The sequence below is a fragment of the Gallus gallus genome, chromosome 7 (genome assembly GCF_016699485.2).
Source record: "Gallus gallus isolate bGalGal1 chromosome 7, bGalGal1.mat.broiler.GRCg7b, whole genome shotgun sequence".
NCBI lineage: Eukaryota > Metazoa > Chordata > Aves > Galliformes > Phasianidae > Gallus > Gallus gallus.
Genome location: NC_052538.1, coordinates 19,829,141 through 19,848,179, shown reverse-complemented (window position 1 = coordinate 19,848,179; position 19,039 = coordinate 19,829,141). Strand labels below are relative to the sequence as shown.

Here is a 19,039-nt window from a genome sequence, read left to right as displayed (position 1 = left end):
TTTTATGCCATTGCAAACCTAGCAATTGGTTTACTAACGCATTCAGCAAACAGGATTTGTGAAATTCCCTCAGTAGTGTTTTTCCATCTTTTTAAATCTATACCTGCTCGACTTGCAGAGTTTTCTTTAGCTCACTGAATTCCTGCAAATCCAATTCTATTACAGTGCCAGAGGAATTTATATGTGGTTTTGTTTTAGAAAACAGAGGCTGAATAGAAGCAATGTTTGACACCTCTGAGAAAGCGACCCAGTCTGGCACACTGACGGCTGTGACGCAGAAGTGGGCAGATTTACCGACAGACATGGGGAGCCTCCTAGGGTACATTGAGCTGCTGGCAGCTGCCCCACCACCACCTACAGGCACTTGAAGCTCGGCACAAGTCCCACAGTACACATATACCATGGGGCAGGGGACAATTCAAGCTTCTAAACGCAGAAGTTTGCTCTGAAAGCTCCTGGCATCTGTTGGCACCCTGACTTCTTGCTCCTGCTGCACAAGTAGCTGGGCTTGACCTCACCAAGGAGGCATCTCATGACTTCAGGTCCCTGTCCAAATGAATGCTGAACTGCAAAAAGGAGTCTCTGGGTCTTGGATCAAAAACCATACATGTTCTCTACCCTAAATACACCCCACCCTCTGATTTTGTTCTCCTTTCCCAGTGGTGGAGAATTTTCAGTGGTTCTCAGCAGTGGACTGACAGCCACTCTCTCTGTAATTAAGTTGTTCATGAGCTAGAAGAATAACATACTTGAATTCTGTGAAACTACAGTAAGGAGCCTCCAAAAGGCCAATTTTGGTTTTACAGTGAGTTCTTCTATCAGAGGCTAGGGGAAAATAATTCCACCAACTTCACAGTATTAACTAAATCTTACAGCCCAGATGATACAAACAACTTGAAGTACATGCCAACTGAGGATCAAGTTCTAGTTCAACAGCATTTCCAGATCATTGTATTTGCACCTATGGGAATCAAGATGATGGATGTACAGATCTTACAAGCATAGTGTATGTACCAGATATCACCTTATGGTATGTACGATGGAATTAGCTCTTACTTGCTCTCTCTTCTGAAAATATTTTTCCCACTTTGCAATGCTTTTTAAACCTTGTCACCATTTCCATTTGCACACAGGATCGATGCAGGACAGTTTTTTGGGGCAGAGCAGTCGTACACACATTGGCTCACTACTTCAGTGGTCACAAAATGTTCTCAGGCCAACAGAATAAGCGCATAGCAGTCCTCATTCAGAGCCACAGGAAAGAGTATGTGGAATCATAGGCTTAGGTTAGAGAAGACCTTAAAGATCATCTAGTTCCATCCCCCCTGCCGTGGGCAGGGTTGTCAATCACTAAAGTAGTCAAACTATTTTATACTAACTGAGAACACAGAACACTGAAACCAATCCTTTTTCTGCTCCTTATGCAATTTTTTTTTCCCATTCCATACATTTTCATAGATAACATGATCACAGAGTCCAAACTGTAACATACAGCTTAGCTCTCAAAGCTTGTAATTTAAGGAACACGATAAATCAGAAATAACATAATCAGAACACTCAAAATTATATTACTCATCACTATAAAATCAGGCTACATAAGTATGCTCACTTCTGAGCATATGGATAGCTCACTCAACAAGTCTTTTGCTTCATAACACAAAAGATAGCTTAGGTTAAAAAAGTTTGGTTTCTCAGTCCCACCTTTTACAAGAGGAGCGCTGAAAGCCTGGAGGCAGTCTCAGACTGCGGACCAGCAGCAGAGTATGTTACAGTTCCCTGCTGTGCTCAACACACTGATGTGAGAAGTGTGAGAGAACAAGGACAAAGCTTTGCTTCTCCAGCTCTAACAGTTCTGGAGTGCCCTGTGTAGTAGCTGAAGCAGCCATGCTTTTATTTAGCTAGACCAACCTAGAACCTGGAATGCCAACTGGCCAAATGAAGGACATCAACTGAAAAAAAAGAAGTTGAATTGTCATGTTGTGCTTGGAATCAAATCAATACAGAACAGCAATGCTTTTCTGGTGGGAAAATAAAAATAATAATGAGAGCAGCTTACAAAATTGATTAAGTAAAAAACTGCAATTTTAACAGTTGTCTTTTGAGGTCAAGAAGACAGACATATTTGAGCAATATAAGCGTCTTTCCACACGTACTTGCTGAAAGCTGCAGCTTAAATGGGATGTTTTCCCTGTTACGAAGGACTCCAATAGAGCCCCAGTTTTGATTAAAACCCAGGGAAAATCTGAAGTCACAGAGCTGAGGGAAGCTTCTGCTTAGAACAGTGAAAAACAAATAACCCGTTGTTCATAACAGCTTGGATCTGAGGCCACGTTAGCTTTTTGTGGTATTAGGCGACAGCTACTTAAAAACTGTCTTTCTGCAGTCCAGGGGACAAAAACACAGTGGTGTAGATCATTACTTTTCTGATAACGCTAAAAAACCTAGGGTGCAGCTGAGCTGCTAATAAAGCCTGCAAAAGCCACTTTCTCACACCCCACATACTCCTCTGGAGAGTCTTCAAGGCATGTTATTCCTTTCTGTATGTAACCATACATTACCTGTTAGCAGCTTTTAGTCAAGAGATTTCCAGCCCCTCTGCCTTTGCTGTGTAGAAGGTAGCTGTCACCCACTCTTTCAAATTATCTCAATCTCTCTTTGCAAACTCTCTCAAATACTGCAGAAAAATCTCATTCTCCCCTCACAATTGTCCCTTGCTGCTCAGGAACCATCACCACTTCTCTCATCTGGGTGCTCAGCATATTTGTTTTTCTCCTAAGGTATTGCTGAGCAGTCTTTTACACCTGCCTGCCTAGTGAGTGCACATGCTGTTCAACCAACCTGGAGACTTCCTGGGCCTCTTCTGCTCCACGACAAGCAAGTAGCTACAACACACCTGCTTGAGTATTACCAAAGCTCATGATCCTTCGGATCTTCACATCTCTTTTACAGATTTGCATCCGCAAACCAAGTACAGATCTGTGACCTTCCTCCAGTCTCTCTTGCAAAGGAATTTTGAGAGCAATAATTGCCACATTTTGTTTCAACAGGATTTTTACTGCTATTAAATTTAAACCAAGTATGAGTTGCAAATTGCTTCTAGCCTAGGGCAGACACATCTTACTCCAGGGCTTAATACTTTATTTGACCCTAGTTTGACTTCATATCAGGATCTACAAGACTAATCAGATGGGTGGCTTCAAAGAGGCTTCAGGCATTAGCTTTTTAGGCCTTTTTCTCAGAAATTGTTCCTCTTAGAACAATCACAAAATAAACAGTAGTCAGTATAAAAACAACAGTGCAATTGTTTCCAGAGGCCTTTTCTTTCCTTTATTTTTTTTTTTAACCTCCAAACAAGAGCGCACCATATAAGCACCTGCAAGTCCTTCATACACAACAGTGACCTTCCCTAAGAAACATTAGGCATAACGCAGTAACATGGCTGCTACCAGGTATAATACCAACCTGGATGAGCAACTTAGTTGTGTGCAATACTCATTTCTCCCTTTCAGAAATTCTGACTTCTTACAGAATTGAAAACAAACACCTATAATACATAAACCTACACACAGCAAAAGTCATATTTTGCATTTACAGTAACTTTCTGATAAATACAGATGCACAACACTTACGGGGTCTGAAAGTCTGAGGTCTTCCCGTTCAGTAATGATGCTTAGCATCTGGGAGGGCTATAGGAAATCTCCCTATTATGTTTCTGACCCATTTGCCAAAATTCACGCTCTTAGTAGCTCATGGATGGTGATAGATGAAGCTGCTTTTTCATCCCTGTTTGTGTGCTATCCCTAAAACTCATGAGGTTATTAACCTCTGTTTTTCAGCATCTAATAGATGTCACCAGAATAAAACAGTCTTAATAAACGCATCCTGGAACATTTTGTTTGGAGCTAAGGTACCATATGTAAAAAGGAAAAATAACGATAAGTGATAAACGGGATAATGATTTTAAGGAAATTTTATTGTATTCAATTAATCTACCATTTTTACTAAGTTGCTTTCAAGTGAAATGGCTTTTTACCAACTCCTTTTGAAAAGGTTAGAAGGGTATTCCCTGAGCTACAATCATTAGCATATAGATGTCTCTAAGTGTTAATTTCTGTTTTCACTGAATGAATGTAATTTAAAATGAGGCCCTTTCAAATCAGTTAAATTTGGCCATTTTGAGAAAGATAAGAAAAACGGACTCAAGCATGAACCCCAGCAAAACCTGCTTCTTAAGGATAAATATTTCACAGTTTAAGAATGTCCACTGCCACATGCTGCAAATGATAGATTTCAGGAAAATTATGGGAAAGGGTAGAAGATGGGATTAAAGTCCTACCAGTAGGTGACAGAATCCATTAATAGGGTTAACAGTAACAAAACAAAAAAGGGCTTATTTTTATAGTTCTGTTTTTAGAAGAGAGTTGAAAACCAACCTAGAAATTGAAGTTGTGGCAACTAGTTTTATACCTAAAGCAAACTTGTCATATTTCTTTTTCAGTTTTATGCAACTAAGGAAGAATAATTTAGAAATAGATCCAGGTCACAGTGAAATGAGTGACATGCCAGCTATCACCTGCAGCTGGATCAGGCTTGGGAGTAATTTTAAAGTTTTCATTTTAAAATTACATAATACAAATCCAGTACAGTGTACAACAAATGTGACACAGTTGTCCATCCGGGCATGCCTTTTTCCCTAAGAAGAGGGTCTCCAGCATGCACACACTCCCTAACGTAATTAATGCAGGCAAGAAATAATCGTAATTAAACATGTCTCACTCTCCATCTTAAAACCATATTCTCACCAGATCACAACTTTGCTGAAATTACATTTTTCCAGAGTGATCAATTCCAGCCTGGATATCTTGTAACTCAGGGGACTGGAGGGAAGAAGGAAACACACTTTCATCTTTCTCTTGACAAAAGTCTTCAATTATGTAATCAGAGTGCTCCAGTCCTTCTATACTTTGGAAAAGAAATACAAGATTGGAAAAAGAGCCATCCTAATCTATAGATATCTGCCTTGACAGAACTACAAGATTTTGACTATACTCTTTCACTGCCAGATTTTGGCAGACAGAATCCTCAGAAAATCTATTTGCTCTAAATATACCAGTATCTGGAGCATTTAGATCCACATTTTCCTTGTAAAAGAACGTTCCTAAGTTTTGGCAGGCACTAGAAAGGAGACCTATTCGTTTTGTACTCATCCAAGATATCAGAAAATTAGAGAAGGGAACAGCACAACAGTGAAAGTCAAGAGTGGGGAGTATGAAGAGATACTAATGCTGTGTCAGCTCTTTTGCCTTGTGGAAAGAGAAACAGTAGCTAGAAGATCCAGTCAGATACATGAAGGTTGAAGGGAAAGAAAGTCAAACCATGAATATAAGAAGTCCTCATCACACACAACAAAAGTACGAATAAAAAAATACCTGAAACCCAGGTTTTTGCTCACCAGCAGAGTTAGAGAGTATTCTGTTTCCTTTGTACAGCTTCTACAAGTTGCTCCATTAAGTCAAATAAAAGATCCACTGTGTTGGATATACTAGATGGATTTGTGTCCTGGTTTCAGTTCAAACTGTTGATAGCACACTGACATTTTGACTGTTGCTGAGTAACGGGAGAATGTCCAGGGTCAGGCCACGTTGCTCCACACAGAAGAACCACTGCCTTTATAGTGGCAAAGGGTGGGCCAGGACAAAAAGCGTGAATTAGGCCAACGGCTGTTCTATATGATATGATATCACACTGAAGGCCACAGTGCTGTGGGGAATTGGCTGTGGACAGCTGCTGCTTAGGAGTTGCTGGGCATCAGTCAGCAGAGGGTGACATTGTGTTGCTGGCAGGTCATCATGTTGTTGTTGTACATTGGTCAGCAGGCAGTGAGTCGTTGCACTGTGACTACATGTACTGTTATCATTGCATTTTTCTTTCCATTTTCCCTTTCTGTCATAGTAAATAGCTTTTATCTCAACCCACAAATTCTAGTTTTATATCAATTCTCTCTCTCATCCCACTTTGGGGGGATGGGGAGGGGGGGCAGGGTGAGGGGGACTGTGAGAAAACAGCTGTGTGGTGCTGAGTTGCTGCCAGGTAAAACTGCAACAATTACCCCAAACAGAAGGCAACATTGTTCCTTCAATACAAGATTCCTATATCCCCCCTATTTTATAATCAAAACCAAGTAACTGTACTGAAATAGCATTTAGGTTGCAGAGTCAACATTCACGACAGGAAACACTACATTAAACAAGCACTAGCAACTAAATTTGTGCCCAACATACTGTTTTGATTTCAAGTTGTCTTCATGAAGAAGTTAATAACATCACAAGTTTCCCCTCTCTAAATACACTGGTTAATCCATCTCAGCCACTCTCAAGATCTGTTCTCTTGCCTTCCCCCTCCCCTACAACAGCCAAAAGGCAGCTGATGTCAGCTGCAGTATGGATACAAGTCTATTTGGATTTGGACAAAGACCAGCAACATGATATATGGAATAAATTGAACAGATGGAAGGAACATACAGCTTTGATACTCCTTTTTACCCCGTCACTTTCCTGCATAAGACTTGCTTGAAATATGCTGATTATGCAAACCCAGAAAATTAGCTTTACACTCTTCAAATAAAAATAAATACATTATCCAATCTAATATTAGTGATATATAAGCAGAACAGCACCTAGATGGCATTGCTATGAATCACTGCTAATAAGTCCAGCTTGAGTCCATCAGTCATGCAGGGCACTGCAGGTACCCCCAGACTCCACACCTGAATTGGCCCCAGAAGGAAGGAGGAAGTAGGAGAGGCAATACAGACAGATAAAGAGGGGAGTGAGTACGAGAGTGAGTCTCGCCATCTGAAGACATCTTCATAAGGTTTTCCAAGCTTACGTTACGTATAAACACTTTCTGAACTGTATGTTGGATTCAATAGTGCACTTAGAAGCATTTACTTGTAAAATTTTGAGTGGGAGTTTGTAAATAATCTTCCGTAGTTGTGAGCAAGTCCATGTCATTCTTTTTCCAGCACTCTTAATAAATTCTAATTTATAGTTCTATTTTGCATTCCTCTTGAAAGATATTCAGGAAAAGGATGGTGTACTTTTTTCCCCTTACTAAAATCCCTAAAATTCTGTTATATTGGTTTTTCTTCCCTACGTATATTTCCAGAACAGTTTAAATTTAAACATAAATTTAAAAAAATATCAAGTTATATTTCTTTGCATTATCACTTCCACACCAAAAATGTAAAAGTGTTCTCAGCAAAGTTGTAAATAAAAAAAAAAAAAAGGCATTTTTTATTTTTTTGCAAGACCCTCCATGTAAGCAGAACCCTTGACTGTTCTTAGTGTGTATGAAATGTGCACAGTCTTTAGAAATGCAGATAATCAAAAAAAGAGCCACTAGGGACACAAAGTAATAACATTAGCTAATGCCACACAGTAATGTTTATTTAACAAATCTGTGTTGCATGCCTGACATTTCCCCTGGCATCAATTTATTTTGTTTTGCTTTTCTCTGATAGCAGCACAAATGCATTTAAAATGTAAACTTATTTTACACCTACCAAAGTGTATACACAATATAATAAAAACATATACATCTTTTTTAATATCTTATGGGAATACATACTGGAGATGTGCAGAAAACCGACAGCCAAAGTAAACGATCTAGATTATGGAAAATGTTCATTTTTAGCTTTCCCAATAGCTACTAAAACTGCAATTGTCAATGCACTGTACATCACTGCATTATGTTATTTATAAAGTGCCACAATGTGACAAAACGATGCTATCCATCAGGATCTAATCTTAACTGAAAGTGGCAAGTAAGCAGAGTGGACAGAAAAATATCTTAGCCATCCATCCAAACGGGCAGTTTGGAATGGCTAGAAGTAGCGATTTTTAGAAGTTTAATTTACCAATTATGTGTAAAAGTGTACACAAATGATTTGATGAACCAAATTAGGAAGAAAAGTTTCTACTTTCATACTTCTCAGTAGCTGAGCCATCTCACACTCCACTTTCCTCCCACCACCTACCGCACGGTTTCATTCAGGCCACACTTCCTTCATTGAAGGCCTAGATTTGTCATCCTTCCACCTCAGGATCAGTACCTTTTTTCCATTTGGAAAGCCAGCCCAGCCAGTTTTCTCCAGGAAGTTCTGTTTAACTTCCCTCCTTCCTTGTTGTCCAGCAGTATTTTATCTTTATTACCTCAGACCTTTGCAGAAAAATGAAATCCCAAATTTTAGGCTTTTTCTTCCAAAATGCATTCTTCAAGTTTGATCAAACAACACCGAGGATGCCAGATAACACATCAAGCAGGTGTAGAAAAAATAAATAGAAAGATGGGAAAGTGTAATTAAATTCAAAATAATGGGACAGAATAACTTGAAGCATGCATAAGCAATGATAGGCCACCAGATAGATGTTACTACCATAGAAAACAGTTCAGTGCTCAGCAGAGGTCAGAAAACCAAATGGAGCATTATGAATCATACAGAGGGAAAATGAGAACAACAACAAAACATCATGGTATTATGCTACTTTGTAAATCCAAATTTACTCAGATGTTCCACTCTAAGCACAGATCTGCTATCCTCATTATAGAAAAGCAGAGCTCAGAAACACTCAAGAATAATCAGGGGTATAGAAAACTTATGAGGGAGCTCAACCTGTCCGCTTGTCTCTCTCCCAGGAGAGGAGAGTTACACCAATGTCTGGAAAGTAACAAACGAGGAAAAAGTGGCCACAAATCACATGCTCTCTGCTTCTTGCTTACAACATTTACAGACAGCAACTAGTAAACACGTCAGGCAGCACATTTAGAAAAACGCTTCTTCCACAGAACAAGAAACAAAACTTTTCCTGAGAGGTGGTGAAAACCAAGTGTATTAACTGGACCAAACCAAGCTGAAAACATTTGATGGTCCAGTAACTAATTAAGAGCTGATCACCTACAGCCTCCCATAAGGAAGCTCTCCAGTGACACACTGATGACACGGGGGAGGGTACCTCTACGTAACTCTTGTTTCCCATTCCTTTTATTCAGCATTAGCAATTAACACTGGCAGAAAGAAAATACTGAGTGAATTTCACTTGATATAATTTTGAGACCCTACCAGAAATAGGTAATGACGACCACCTCAGAGTTATATCCACACCCTGCCCAGTATTTTGCAGATGAGGGAAAGATCTTTCCTCTCTCATGGTAGCTGTTGCTATACACAAAGGACTATTTGTGTTTTCATTTTTATTTAATTTCTCTGATGCCCCATTTTGCTTTCTACATCACTCATACAGAGCCAGTCAGCCTGTGCTTCTACCTCCTGCAAGCATTAGAAAGCTTTCAGGTGCAGGAATTTGGGGCAGAAGGCTTCACAGGAGAGAGAAGGTACAAGAAAATCATTCTTTGAACCCCAAAGAAATGTTGACCTTCAAATAATCAAAATAGGCTCATACCTGCTGTTACAGGCCAGAGTATTTAAGAATGGAAGAATTAAAGTACACTGACAAGACAAGATTTAATAAGGAACAGTATACATGTGGATGATTTTGACTATAATGTGAAATTAATACTGTGGGGTTTTGTTTTGCAGTTTAAATTATTGTTAGGAAAAAGACCTGGATATAGAAGCTATTTTATAACATGGGAGTCTTACTGCTTTTGCTGGTACATCAGAATCTGGAAGAACACACTAGGACGTGCTGCCATATGGTCATATTTGCTCAGTTGCCCAGCTCCATCTATTTTCTTCCCCAGTGTGAGTGCATCTTGTATTGCGCAAAAACAACATTAAATAAAAAGGTATTCTTCTGGGTATAACGTATCATTTAAAAACCTGTTAGCCTAGATATAAATATCACTGTTCACTTATTTGACTGATAACTCCTTTACAAAGCGTAAAGACAGAACGTGGATGCTTATCCAAAGACATAAGGTGTTTTTGCATTACAAAAACACTCTGTAGGTAGGAATTGTTGCAACGAAATGCCAAGGGTTTAAAAAAAGATACTGATTTTTTGGTGCACTGCTAAACACTGTTGGTATGTATGCTGTACATAGGTTATACTTCAGACAGTTCCATTATTTTCCATGCTGGTCACCAGTAGTCTATCTACCACTTGTTCAAGTTCTATGCAATTCTTATGAGCTCACCATCTTAGAACCAGTTTAGCTAATGTTCAGCATGAAGCAAACAAGTCAAAATACACCTCCTTACTTGATCCTTATGTATCACACACACACACACACACACAATTCTTTTCCTCCTGGAGATCAACAGCAAATAAATTGGCAGGAGTCAGTTAAGAAGATACCGCCAAGAACCAGGCACACAGATTTTTGGTCCTTCCTCATACAGATTTAGGCGCTCTTTCCTCTTGCTCTCAGCTGCCTCTGAAGAAAACTCCAAAGCCAGTCAGTTAGCAGAGGAAAATTTCTTACCCGAGAGAATTTTATTTGCTATATTTTTTCCATATTTGTGATGTGTAAGCCTTTATCATTCTCCCTTCTCCTAAAGAAGTTTTCCAACAAAAATACTCGGCAATAAAGAAGCATTTATGTCAGAGTAAGGTAGTTAAGGACTGTAGTCTGTGCTGTTTTCATTCTCTTCTTCAACACCCACGTTGTTTATCCTTACAGCATCACTCTGGTCCTTTCCCTGCCACAACCATTTCTCCTAACCTGCCAGGTGCCCTTGTCTGCGTCTGTTATTGGCTCTAGTTCAAGTTCAAAAACCTTGAAAAGATACAAGCAAGATTCCTATTGAAAATCCATGGTGCAGGTCATTATTTTGGATTTTGGAAGTTTCAGCTGTAGAGAAAGTACCAAACCCACTACTTCTCAAAGTGTCACATTTTTCTACTATATTTGAAGCATCTCAGAGTCATATAGGAATCCTTTGGTTTGGATGCACATGTTGTTTTTAATATTATTTGTTATCCAAAAAAAAATTTATTTTAATGCACTTCTATTGCAGATTGTTTCCATGCTCCTTCTTATGGCAAAGATACCAGAGCAGAATGTGGTACAAAATGTAAAATTGAAACAGGAGTCTAATTCCAAAGCATTCGTGTTTCTCCATGTTTTGGGCTGACAGAAGTGCTGGTGACTAACGCATCCGATTTAGGTAAGAAATCTACTCTTGCTCCTCTTCCCACAAATAACTTATACATTTATTATCCAAGAGATGAAAATCTGTTTGAGAACACTAATTAGAAATAAAGCAGTGCTTTGCACAAACAGATTCTCCTTTACCAGATGGTTCCACTAATACTCACTAATAAAAAGCCCGTTTAAGGAGCTTATGTTCAGTTAGATTGAAAGAGGCCAGAAACAGCACAATTATGTCAGCAATTAATCTCATTAGAAAGATTGTGTCAGTTTTGTCTGGGAACTCCGTACCTTTCACAACTTTGTTCTGTACAGATTTCATTTCTGCAGTGCAACATGCCTGACAGCCCTTCAGCAGCAAAGCTGTATTTCTGGCTGTTAAGACAAGGTCTTAACTGGAATCTCATCAATATTTGAGCATGCATGTATTAATGCGAATCCTTGAGGATTTACCTTACAGTTCTACCTCAGTCTTCCATTTATTATCAAAGTAAACATACTGTCTACCGATCAAAATTTTTGAACTGCTATATCATGACAGAGTTTGGTCCACATATCAAAATCTTTATCCCATGTACTGCTTCTATTGGCAAGTTACTGATTTATTTCAAATGACAAAGCTCCATCATCTTTGTCTGTCCTATTCTTTATTACAACATCACACAGATGGGAAGTCAGAGGAATATTTTATCTATGTAAAATATTTTAATTCAAGGTTATCTTCACATTGTTTCATGTAGTAGTGAAAACAACACATTAGCAATTGTGAAAAGAGTTAAGGTAACACACACGTATAAGCTGAAACACAATCCCTTTTCAAGTAAACACAAAGTAGGACCACAGAAGACTTACGAGCTACCTGTTGAATATGACAAAAATCAGTGATCATATTGTACACACACAAAAAAAAAAAAAAGGATATGAGCAGTAAGAAAAAAATTCTTGCCTACTCAACTTTGGAAAAATGAAAAGTCACATTTTCTGTTTCTTTCTAAGAGCTATTCCAACTCCAAGTCTAGTCCTTGCTCATTTCCTTTCAGTCACCTAAAGACTTTATCTTCCCATACTCTTTGCAGTGGGATTTCTCATTACCGATCTTCATTTAAAATTCTTCTAGCTTCTGAATATCATCTTCTTTCCACCTACACAGAGTGGACCAATAGAACCTTTCCTCTTCCTTCCTCCCACACTGATGAGAAAACAAGCCTAAGGTCACAACTGGCTGCACCTTATTCCTCAGTGGAGTCTGGGTCCATAGGCAGAATGCTCTGTGTTTCGGTGCCAGCTATACTTTATCCTAGCTGGGCTAATGCAAGTCTCTACTTTCCTGAAACCAACTCGAATATGCCCACACCATGGATGTGCCCTGACACACAGGTAATGAAAGAAGTGCCTCATGCTCACGGTGAACATTTTGTGTGCTCAGACAGCATTAATAGAACAAGAGAACCTATTCCCAAAGACAAATGCTGCAGTCAAGATATTTAAACTAACATTCCTGCTCCTGGGAAACAGAGATTCCTTGCAAGAACACTACATAGAGGTACAGCCTAAGGACAGTTCATTTTATTTCTTTAGAAAAGAATGGCGTTATTGAGTTTATTTAACACTTCAAATGTATATGTTTTTAAAAATAATCATCTGCATTGTGAAGTTTGTGACATCATGAAAGATTCTTCAAGTATTTTTTAAACTGTCCCAGTTATATATGTGAAGAGAAACTATAAAAATCAGAATGAAAGAACAATTCTTAAATTAGTACAAGGGCAGAGCAACAGCTTTTTTTCAAAAATGGCTTTTATGCTGAACATGTTTGCAGTTTTCAAATTTATGGGTGTAGCTGTCAACATGTATATTCACTTTTAGAATATCGTCCTGGCTTAATGAGGTCTCCTGGAATGATTTCTTTTTAATAAAAGTCAACACACTTACGTATGGTTTCCACCTTTCTACTTCTTTAATTTTAAACATCCGCACTACTCTTTTGCAGAGCGATCGCAGTGAAGATTAGTTTAAAACTTTACAGCATTTAACCGCCGCTTCAACACTTCTGAGTCACTCAACTTTCAGTGAAACTTTCAAGTAATGATTGTTACCATAAATCCTTATCTTCAACGTAAGAAACAACCCAGAAGTCACAAAACAACATTTCAGTTACAACTGCATACCATCACCAAATGGCGACATGTTGCAAAACAAATAAGATTTCTCACTAGTTGCTCCACCCAATCCCCATAGTTCTCACACATACCATGCCTCTACCCCACTTCTTTCTGGCTCACCCTTTTCTGCACATCTCCGGTTTATGCTGACATTTGTTAAGCAAGGCGGAACATCAGAGTCAAACACACACCTCAGAACAAAAGTTTCCCTGCAGCATCTATCTGCTGAGTGATGCATTCAGAGTTGTTCCATAAAAACCACTGCTATTTCATGAGCTCAAAACTGCTCCACAAGACTCCACAAGTCACTGACAGTGACAAGTCTTAAATTCATATGCACCCCTGCAACAATGCCTCCTAATCATGGGTCAAACAGATTAAGACATTTTCCCCCTCATAAGCAGCTGAAGTTCTTCTCTTACCTCCATTTCACTTTTTCATTCATTCTTCAAGTTTTTAGGGTTTTTCAGGATTGAAATTGCCACAGCCCAACTGACTAAATTGCTCTGCTTCTCTATGCTTTCTGTTAGGGATCCTTTTCTGAAGTCTCTTCAGGAGCAATATTTGTTTCATTTTTTTTTCTCTTGAACTACCCACACACAGTCTGATACGTGATAAAGGCAACCTACCCCTCTGTAAAGGTGCTCAATTACCTCAATCCCAGCTTCTTGGGATTCTGAGCAGTACGTGTTCATTAATCCATTCAGTAGCATGTTTTCCAAAATTTGATTAATTAACTGCAGATACAGAACCCATTCTGCTTCCAGATTACATCAAAACTTTGCTAAAAACTACAAACCAACAACACTCCTCATCTAACAGCGAAGGCATTTTTGTCTCTTCTGTGCTATAAGTTATAGGAAGATACATAACTGACCAATGAAATATTTCAGAGTGAAAGAGATGAATTTATGCAAAGAGACTATGAAATAATTATATGCAGAGGGAAGAAGTTGAAAATCTAGTAGAAAGTTCTTGAAACTCCTTGAATCAATGTGATGGTGAAAGCACATTCATTTCTCCTTGTGTTTCTAAATTCATCTGAGCAACACTACTTTACTTCTAAATGGAAGGAAGAACAGAAGCAGAACAAATTTCCACAGATTAAGGAGTATTTCACTTCATCATACAACAGTATCATCTAGAATTTATTTATTTACTGCACCTTAGCAGTGAATTACTCCTAAGCAAAGGGGTAATGCAATTCAGCTGTACATCTTTGCCATGGGGCAATGGCCATGTGTACTTCCGATATCGTTTGAAGTTTTCTGCTAGTTTTATTTCTAGCAGAGACAGAGACAATTAGATCACTCCCACAGAGCATGAGTGTTCCTGTAGAGTTCCTAACTCTACAGGGCTGAGGAATGAGGAACTTTCTATTCAGAAGTATCATACATATTTTCACAAGGCCAAGGCCATTTCAAATATAGATTCCTACTGCAAATCTGTTCCTGCAAAGACTTTGGTGGTGTTTCCTCTCGCTCCCTAACCCCTCCCTCCACTATGCACGTGGGGTTTTTTTTATTATTTTCTTGGGAGAAGGATGGTTTGTTCTTTTGTTTGTTGGGAAAGTGCCCATGTGTGCTTTTTTTCCCCCGCTTAATCATGCAATACAGGATAGAAAGTACACTGATATTATGATTTGCACAAGTACAGAAGAGAAAAAGCATCCCTAATTTTTAGTTCAACTTCATACAATTCTCTTCATTTACCTCAAAATATTGGTATTATTCAGTCATAGTGAACCCAGTGACCGCAGTCCATCATTAAATGTAATATCAGCTACAATTTCTACTTTAGAACCAAGTGAAGCATCACCTTATTATACTTTGTGAATTTCCTCAAGCCCTCCAAGTTATTTTTGACATCTTTGACTCTGATCCTGCCAACACTTACACACATTATCTTAAGCATACTGAAATCCTTCACATTATACACAGCACACAAACAAGCACATGCATCATTTCAGGAGTGAGGACTTCATTAATTGTTCAGCACACAAGCAAACCCCTTTGTATGTTACATGCATGGCTTAGAAAAAAATCACTCTGATGATGTATCTATTTTGTTCCAAATGTTAATATCTCTTAAAATTAACTTACCCTTCCACTCTCCTACACACATCACCTCCTTTACATTTTCCTTAAATGCCTAAAAATAGCTAATTCTGCATATGGTCTGAGCACCACAGCCCTGTACCATGTAACCGAGGAGAGAGTATTTTAGTTTGAATAGCTGACCTCACATCCATCATCATCAGGAGATATTTTTCCACGATTTTTCTCTAACATAAATATTTAGCATACACTGCAGATATTGTGGCAATTGCAGAATTCACTAAAATTTAACAAATACGTTTTTTCAATATATAAATAAAGTCTGAAATGCTTGTGTATGTTCTCCCAGCTGCATTCTATAGTGTGGTAAGAGCCATTTGAAATAATTAATTTCCTTTTCTTCATTTTATTAATCTTTTTTCCACGTTAGAAATTTTCTTTTAGCACTAAAATCCACAACAAAAAAGTCCAAACTCCTGATCCTACTTGGGAGCACTTCAACCTACCCCATATTCAGGAAAGCCAGAATAAGGGCTCATTCACATGCTCAGCTTCAGCCACAAGGAAGAATCTCATTCACTGTCCTCTCAGTTTTTTCTACCAACTTGCATACTCTAAGAAATGCTCTTTGCTGTGCCCTTTCTCTTTCCCCAACTAGGTAGCTGGCACAATCAAGGGGAGGCTGAAATAAATTTGTGTAAAGTGGCTTAGCTCAGAGAAAGTAGAAAGCAAGAAAAGAAAGCTGTATTTCTGACTTGATGCATCTTCCCTAGGACTAGAGAAATGCCTCCAGGACTGTGCTCTGATAAGGAAGTTCCTAGGTCACAGTCTAGTTTTAAGCCACCAAAAGGCACAGTATTTGGGATAAAGAATGAGTGTTTTTACTTGGACGTATTCTCTGCTGCAAGATCCTAGCTGTAGAAATTCAATGGTGACAGCAATACAAATATCTTTCATGAGCTCCTCTCTACAAAAGGCTCTGCTCCAGTTCTGCTGTCTACTTCAGCCAGGTCTGGAAACGTTGGTTGCCATAACTGAAGCCTAAATCATACTAACCATAGCTTAATGCTTGAAAATAAAGGTACTGTAACTTACAAACAGAACAAGGAAAAAAAAAAAAGTGTGGCACAGAAGGTGTACATCAACCTCTCCTCATAATTCCCACAAACACACCCTAAAGCCAACCAACCCTCATGAGAGAAAAAATAACATCACTTACTGTTTGTGCTGCTCCAGTTGATGAACAACACACCACCTTCACACCTCCTCTCTGCCCCAGTCACAAACCCCTACTACAGGCAGGCTCCCCAGCTCTGCTAGCCTCCAGCACCTGCAGCTCATCAGTGCCAGCTGATGGGTTACTCCACAATTTCCAGGAGAAAACAGGTGCCAGAGGCTCCTCCTAGGCTGCTCAGAACCCCTTTTCCTCAAGGCCCACTGAAAGAGGGATCCCCAGAAAATGCTGGAGACTGGGCCTTACCTTAGCTAGCTCACACCTCATCCACGGCAACATCCCTCAGCCATACTCTTCAGTAAGGCTGTGCTGGGCAGTGAATAAGCGGAGCTGAAAGGAAAGAGGGAGAAAAACATGAGGCCACCAGCAGCTTCAGCATTCCCTTCCCCTAGCCAAGAGTCTCACTTGCTCCCCTGGGAATGGGACTAAGGGCCCACAGGGCTGCTCTTACCTATCCCACAGGTATCAGTTCACAAAGGACTACAGCTCACAGCCCTAGCCCATAGAGAAGTCTTGTCACATTCCATCCTGCCTCACAAGGTCAGTACAATCTAATATATTGCATGTGACCACAGACTAGCACATCCCGGCAGGCCTCACAAAGCCACCAGCACTGTCTGGCTCCAGCCATGGCGCTCCATCAGGTCCCGCGCCACAGCCTTCCCTCACCACAGCTGCTCTGCTACTGGGGCTCTTTTCCCTCAGGAAAGAAAAAGTCAGGCCCCAAGGGCCACCACCTCTCTTCTCTAGTTACTCCCTTAATGGAAAATAAAGTGATTGATTTTATTTTCACAACAGGAGGGGAGCCAACATCTCCTCCACCACTAGTCTAGCCAGCCTGTTGGCCATGTCTCCCTCAGGTGGGCTCCGGAAGGCCCCTCCTGCTGCCCATCCCAAATGTGGCTCATGTGCAAAGTGTGCCCTGGGCATAGCTGTGAATAACGGCCTCATCTCACAGCCCCTCTCTGGCTAACTCTGCCTCACGGTACTGCCCATCAGCTTGCTCCTGTGCCCCATGCTCCCACAACTTGGGCCTCACCTGAGCACCTGTGCGGTTCCCATGGCAACTCCAGTGCCACACACATGCCTAAACTGAGCATATGCCTAAATGGGGTGGAAGCTGCATTTTGGTACAGAAACTCCATTTTTTAAACCTAAAGCATAGAGGAATGGTCTGGTCACAAAATTCTGTTTTGAAAATGCAGCACATTAGTGGATCGAATTTTCCCAAAATGCTTAAAAGATTAATAAAATAACCAACTTAGCAGAGGGGGAAAAAATCACAAACTATCCCTGTAAGGGAATCACTTTATTGCCTATATGTGTGAATGAGCTGTTTTAATACGCAGGTTCATTGCCTCCTCTGCATTTAATCTCTTTCCTTTTATGTCCTAAAAGACTTTCAGGCTTTTTTAAAATTAATTATACAAATCATTAGTATTAAAAAGGTAATGGTTTCAAGAACAAGCTTCACAGACTATCTGCATATTTAATCATCTCTGCTAATAAATTTTTAATCACTCATTGAGTTCAGGTTCTTGTCTTGGAGCTTAACTTGATAACAAACCTAGCAACTGGTAGAACTAATTGGTACAGAGAAAGTGAATAATTTATAAGAGGAAAAAGCACTGGGTGTTCTGGAGGTGTGCAGAGACCACAAGTCACAGATATTTCTGGGAGGCAGCAGGAAAACAGTGGCTGATGACAGGAATTTTGTGATACACTGCTGACATCCAGAGGCCAACAGTCAACACTGTTCACGTGTGTGAACCAGGCTGTAAAGCACAGTGTAAAGTCAGATTCATTACGTTTTAAATATTCATGCACTTCATTAAAGTTAACATTAATTGCACTATCATACACATTGATTATGCATAGACCATAAGTGTTAAACCTCTGAAAGCTTGCAAGTATGTTCAAGTAATGGGGCATATCCCACATTTGAGGATTTCAGTGAAATCTACAGCTACAAAATTGGAATTGGAAACAAAACGCATTACTGTGCTAATAAATAGAAGTTTCAAATGTCATAACAGTCATAGAATAATTATTTTATTAACCAAGCAAAAATATATGTGAATTATATGCTGCTTTGTATTTTTCTAAACTAAAGCAATAAAGGTAATAAAAACTGTGTGAGATTTCTTACTGACAAATGGTAAACTGATTTGCAAGCTATGCGTATGAAATATCTCTAAACAGTTAAACATTAAGGAATGGCTTTAATTTAGATGAAAATGACTTTAAAAAGCAACATAGAGAGAAAAAAAAAAGAAAAAAAAAAAGGTTATTCCTTTAAAATAACCTGATTTGTGTCTTAAAATTAAGAAGCCTCAAGCCCACATACACTGCAGAGAAATTCTACCCCCAGGGAAACACAAAATACCACAATTCCGTAACCAGGATGTAACAGACAACATTTGACAGAAATTCAATTATCCTTGAAAGGCCCCAGTTGTAGTTAGTTACAT

At 39.3% G+C, this 19,039-nt stretch overlaps 1 long non-coding RNA gene across 1 annotated transcript in view; it reads right to left on the bottom strand.

The window, feature by feature from the left end:
* LOC101749123 overlaps positions 1-17,601 on the bottom strand; it is a 261,538-nt gene extending 243,937 nt beyond the window's left edge. The window contains exons 1-2 of the long non-coding RNA XR_006939836.1: positions 17,020-17,601; positions 16,815-16,898 (exon numbers count right to left, since the gene is read on the bottom strand). This is a non-coding gene — a long non-coding RNA (uncharacterized LOC101749123). The remainder of the gene's footprint in view (positions 1-16,814; positions 16,899-17,019) is intronic.
* Positions 17,602-19,039: the final 1,438 nt, after the last annotated feature.